The sequence below is a fragment of the Dasypus novemcinctus genome, chromosome 2 (genome assembly GCF_030445035.2).
Source record: "Dasypus novemcinctus isolate mDasNov1 chromosome 2, mDasNov1.1.hap2, whole genome shotgun sequence".
NCBI lineage: Eukaryota > Metazoa > Chordata > Mammalia > Cingulata > Dasypodidae > Dasypus > Dasypus novemcinctus.
Window position 1 is genome coordinate 994230 of NC_080674.1, and position 6364 is coordinate 1000593.

The window sequence follows — 6364 nt, forward strand, 5'->3', positions numbered from 1 at the left end:
TGGCCGATGCACTTAAGAACGAGCCCGAGGGGACGCGCGTTTCGACGATCCGGGATTTCCTGCGCAGGCGGGAGCCCGGAGATGCCGGGCACGCGGGCACGCGGGGCGGGATGCGGGCCGCCGGGGAGCGGAGGCGCTCGCCCCACGGGCCCTGCCCTGGGCTTCCCGGGGATCCGGAGGCGACGCGGGCCGAAGTCCTGCGGGCGGGCGGCGAGGGGGCGCTGTGGCCCGCGCTCCAGCCTCGGCGCACAGCGATGGCCCCAGTGCTGTCCCCGCGCACCGCCGACGGGCGGCGGCCCACCCCGAGCCTGCTGCCACCCGCCTCCTCCCGTGTCGGTGTGATTCGGGAAGAAAAAATAATAAAGCGAGGGCGTTTCAATAAAAATTAAGCCGCGCACGACCGTTTTCCTCATTCTGTGTTACTCAGGCCATCTGTGGATTTTTAAAAAGACATTGGTGGAAAAACAGAATTCGGAGAAGTATTTTTCTTTTGGCTATAAGATTAAGAATACACATTTTGCATAGATGCCCTTTATAATCTAAAGTGCGAGTTGTTTAGCTATATCAAATTATATTCCTATTACAGCCGTAATAAACGAGCCTTGCAGTGCCAGGCCACCCCGCGTGCTTATCAAGGGAGTGACAGCAGATGAGGAAGAGAGAGAGGGGGCGGGAGAAGTTGGCTTTGAAATGGGACTTTTCCTTCCTTTTCCTTTCCCCTTCCCTTTCCTTTCCCTAGGAAAATTGAAATATGTCCGTACGCATTGCAGGAAATCCAAGTCAAAACGCAGCGGTAGTCTTCCGGGCGGCGGCCTCCTGCGCTCCGCGGCTCTGTGCACCTTTGATTCGCTTTCGGGTGCGGCGGTGCCTTCGCCTTTACGAACTTGCTTCTGGGGCGCGCACGCTTCCCCGAGAACCCCCGAAAACCCGATGATGGGATGTAAGGGCGGGGGCTGGGCCCGCCCCTCCTGTCCCGGGATGACACTCGGGAGCCCCCCTGGAGGTCTTCCCAGGAGCCCCCCTCCCCCCGCCCCAGCCGGGGGCCCGCGGGGCTGGGGGCAGAGTGGGGGGGCCTGGGGGGGGCGCGGGGGGGAGGCTGGGCGAGCGGCGCTTTGATTTGCGTGCTGGCGGGCCCTGTGCTGGGGCCACGAGTCCCGGCTGGGGGCAGGCGGGGACGTGCCTGGCTCGTCAGGCCCGGGTCCCAGCGACGGCTCTTCAGGGCTACAGGTGGCACAGATGCCCGCGCCTCCAGCGCTTCCCAAACTTTCTCTTCGCTGGAGGTGCCGGGGAACCCTGGTCCCTCCATTTCCCAGACTCGCTCTGGGTCCTTCTCTCCCTCCCCCTGCCTCCCCCCTCCTTTACCCCCTGCTCCCTTCGCGATCCCTTCCCTCCCGGCTTACCCGCCCCCTCCCCAGGTCTGTCCTCCTCCCAGGGAAGCCTCCGCCAGGCTCCCGGTCGGGGTGACCCGCCGGCCTGGGCTGCACCCCTGGTGGTGGGACGGCAGTAAACGGAGACGGTTTGAGGAGCAGTGAGGATCCAGCCGCCTGAGCTCGCAGCTTGCCAGGGTCTGACGGCGAGATGTGTGGCACTCTTCAGCTGTGCCACCTTTTCACACGCGCCCAAATAGGCCCTGACCTCTGCGGTAATGAGGAGGGGCATGCTGCCGACAGGCAGACAGACAGACAGCCTGCGCTTCCGGGAGAGGTCGCGCGTCTCCACTGAGCTATTCTGGGCAGGTGGAAACAGATTAAGTGTTGTCAGGATTGGGGTGGTGGTTTGCCTCAGCTCGACACTTTTAAAGTACTTGCCCCCCCTCCCCGCCCCCCCTCCCCCCGCAGCTGCTGCGTGGCTCCCTCTTCAGAGCCCGCCCCCCCAGGGCGGGTTGGCCTGAGTGCAGAGGGAGGGTGGGCCGGGAGCAGGCCGGACTCCAGGCTAGCAAGAAAAGCCTTGCAGGGGAAGGAAGAATTCCTTGAGTCATTTTCCATTTCCTGTTTCCAAAGGAGCTCGGGGTGCTGCTTAGCATCCTTTGAGAAATCTTACTTCTGTTGTACACCCTAGAAAAGGCACCCAGAATACCCACTGGGCTGCCCAAGCTCCTGCCCCCACTTTCCCTCCCCCCACACGCTCACAGGGGCAGGAACAGAGGATAATTAAAAATATATATATATGGCAGTGAATGCATAAAGAAAAGAATTGATAGATTCGAATGTATTAAAAGTAAAAAATTCACTTTTTAACTGGCCAAGTCCATATACACGATAATTAATAAGCAAAACCATGAGGAATTATGCAAACCATCCCGTGAAGACAAGCGGCCCCGGGGAAAAAATGGGCCAGGGATGGGAAGAAGCCGCTCACACAGGAGAGCGGCAGAAGCGGTGTGTGCAGACACGCTCACTCACCAGTAACGGCACAGACAGAAGAGGGCAAGAGGCCTCTTCCCACCCATGACCTGAGGCCAAACAGGGTCCTCGCGTGCCTGTGCGAGAGTAAGCAGGCACTGAGAAACTCGGGGACACCTGGCCATGTCCTCGGAGCCTTGCGCAGCCTCTAGTGTCCCACAGTCCCATGCCTGGAAAGAAAATGTCACCAGGGAGGGCGTGGGGCAGGCCCAGCCCAGGAAGCAGGGTTTGCAGGAGGCCAGGCTGGCAGCGGCTGAAGTGCAGCCGGCGGAGGGCTGGCTGGACCACGGGAGGCAGTCCCCAGCGGGTGCGCCTCCGTGGTGTCCCCAGAGGCGAGTCCTGGAGGGGGACGTTAAACAGGGGCCGCCCGGGCTGCGGCAGTGCGGCCTGCACTTTAAAAACAAACACCAGTGTTTTGGGGGGGTTTGCGATCAAACCGGCAGGAGGGGAACTAACCACAGCGCAAGCCAGTGAGCGCGTCTAAGGAGAGTGGAATTGGGGCGTGCAGCAGCCTTCCACTCTATGAGCAATGCTTTATTTATGAAACGTGTCCCTGAAGTAAATGTGGGTGATCCTTAGCTTGGAGTGGTAAGTGCTTGTGATGGTGTCACTCTGTGCTTTCCCATCCTGCGAGATATTCTGTGTTTTGAAAATTAGGTATAAGGTAAGTATTAGCCTTTAAACGAAGTGTCCTAGTCCAGAAGTATAATGTGCTCATTTCGCAGGTACTTTAATAAACGACACTTTCTTAAAATTTTCCTTCTCCATCTCTCTCCCTTTCTCCATTCTTCCTCCCCCATCAAAATAAAGAGAGAAAGATGCCTTGGATTTATGGTTTAGACCTTAACAAATTGCCGCCTGTGCCCTTTGGGCCCTTACCCAGGGCGAGGCTGGCTGCCTGGTGGGACAGCTCAGGGCTGCCCTGGGCCCCTCCCTGGCTGGAGGCCCACGTCCCACCTTAGGGGAAGTGGGGGACACCAGCTAGTCCTGTCCATTGCCGAGCACGGCAGGCTCCCCTGGGAGGAAGGCAGCCCGGCCTGCAGGGCACCCCAGGAGTGGCGTGTGCCACCCGTCAGACCGCCACCCAGGTCTCCCTCCACTGCCCTGAGCGCAGCTCCCCCCTTGGTGGTGGGTGGACAGGCTCCCCCTGGGGAGGCTCGAGGCCCTTCCTGCAGCCTGGCGAGGGAGAGTTGAGTCTCCATGAAGCAAGCCCTTCTCACCTTGTTCAGCCCCGGCAGGGAAGGGGCCTCTTTCCTGGGACCCAAAGGCTTGCAAAGGCTTCCCTTTGCTCAGAGGCAGCTGCTGCCCACAGCCCCCAGGCCTCACGCCCCGGACTCTCTGCGCACCCGGCCCTCGGGGCCCCTGTGTGCAGCCCCGCTCACAGAGGGCCTCTGCATGCCCCAAAGCTCCCCGCCAGGAGCCCTAAGTCATGGTCCCCTCTACCTCTCCCTGCAGCTCAGCAGAGGCCGGCCAGGCTCCAGCTCCAGCCTTTGTGAGCGCGTGCAGCGCCCTGGCCTGGGGGGGCAGTGGAGCGTGCAGCGCGCTGGCATGGGGGGGGGCAGTGTGCAGAGCACTGGCCTGGAGGAGCAATGGAGTGTGCAGAGCTGGCCTGGAGGGGGCAGTGTGCAGAGCGCTGGCCTGGGGAGGACAGTGGAGTGTGCAGAGCTGCCCTGGGGGGGCAGTGTGCAGAGCGCTGGCCTGGGGAGGACAGTGGAGCGTGCAGAGCTGGCCTAGGGGAGCAGTGGAGCATGCAGCATGCTGGCCTGGGCGGGGGGCAGTGGAGTGGGCAGAGCACAAGTCTGGGGGGCGCAGTGGAGCGTGAAAGGTGCTGGCCTAGAGGGGGCAGTGGAGGCTGCAGCACCCTGTTCTGGGGGCAGCTGGCCTCCAGGGTGGGCAGGGCCGAGGGCAGCTGGCTGCTATTTATTGGCTAAGTGGATGGCCCGCTCTGGCTGCGCACACTTACCTGTCAGAGGCACGGCTGGTACTGAGAGCAGAAACAGAGCCAGGAGGGGCGGGCTCCTCTCATCTCGTCCCGCAGCAGGAGGACCTCAGGGGGACACTCAGGAGCCCACACTCCCCAGGAGGAAGCAAAAGGCTAGATTGTGGATATCACATTTCGGGGCACGATAGATACGCACATTTGAAATAACATTTACGTTTCACCATTGACTGCTGTCTTAGCAATGCACACACAGTCTTGAATTCCTTGAGGAGGGGGATATGCGCTTTTATCTCTCTCTCTCAAATGTATGGTTCCCAGCACTAGGTAGACACGCATCATAATTATTTGTTGAGTGAATGAATGAATGTATGTTGATATTCAGGAAAAAATAAGCTTTATGTAAAGCAAAATAAACTTTGATATTTTAGTAGAAAATTCAGTGGGAAAGAGTTATAGAGTATCTAAAAAGTAAATTATGCACATCTGTGGCCATTTGATTTTTGAAGAGGGCATCAAGACTGTCGTTGGGGAAAGAAGAATCTCTTCAACAAACGTTGCTGGGACAAGTGGAGATCCACATGTGAGAGAATGACCGTGGACCCTTACCATATACCATATACAAAAGTGATCTCAAAATAGGTCAAAGGTCTAAATTTAAGAGTTAAAATCATAAAAATAAAAAAATAGTTATTTTGACTTCATTAAAATTTACATTTTTTGCACATAAAAGACACTATCAAGAGATTGTAAAAACAATCCACAATGGGAGAAAACAGTTGCAAATCATGACTGATTTGAATGTCATATTAAGATTTTTTTTTAAAGACTTATTTTATTTATTTCTCTCCCCCCCCCCACCCCCCAGTTGTCTGCTCTCTGTGTCCATTCGCTGTGTGTTCTTCAGTGACCGCTTCTATCCTTATCAGCGGCACCGGGAATCTGTGTTTCTTTTTGTTGAGTCATCTTGTTGCATCAGCTCTCCGTGTGTGCGGCACCATTCCTGGGCAGGCTGCACTTTCTTTCGCGCTGGGCGGCTCTCCTTACGGGGTGCACTCCTTGCGCGTGGGGCTCCCCTACGCAGGGACACCCCTTGCGTGGCAGGGCACTCCTTGCGCACATCAGCACTGCCTGTGGGCCAGCTCCACATGGGTCAAGGAGGCCTGGGGTTTGAACCGCGGACCTCCCATGTGGTAGGTGGACGCCCTGACCACTGGGCCAAGTCCGCTTCCCCATATTAAGATTTTAATATCTAGAATTTATTGTTATAATATCATACAGTTTGACACAAAAATGACAGACAACCCCAATTATAAAATGGGCAAGAGATGTGAATAAATATTTCTCCAGATACAAATGAAAAGATTCTCAACATCATTAGTCACTAGGGAAATGAAAATTAAAACTACAACTAGGGAAGCGGACTTGGCCCAGTGGTTAGGGCATCTGCCTACCACATGGGAGGTCCAAGGTTCAAACCCCGGGCCTCCTTGACCCGTGTGCAGCTGGCCCATGCGCAGTGCTGATGCACGCAAGGAGTGCTATGCCACACAGGGGTGTGCTCCGCGTAGGGGTCTCCCCCACATAGGGGTGTCCCCCGCATAGGGGAGCCCCACGTGCAAGGAGTGTGCCCCGTAAGGAGAGCCGCCCAGTACAAAAGAAAGTGCAGCCTGCCCAGGAATGGTGCCGCACACACAGAAAGCTGACGTAGCAAGACGCAACAAAAAGAAACACAGATTCCAATGCCGCTGGCAACAACAGAAGTGGACAAAAAGAACATGCAGTAAATGGACACAGAGAACAGACAATTGGGGCAGTGGGATAGGGGAGAGAAATAAATTAAAAAAATTAATCTTAAAAAAAACAAAGAAAACAAAACTACAGCTAAAGCTTAAAATGAACAGGGTTCTTATTGGGAGTGATGGCAACGTTTTGATGGTGGGTGGTGGTGATGTGGCACAACATTGTGAGCACAATTAACAGCACTGAAATGTATATCTGAATATGATTAACAGGTGAAATA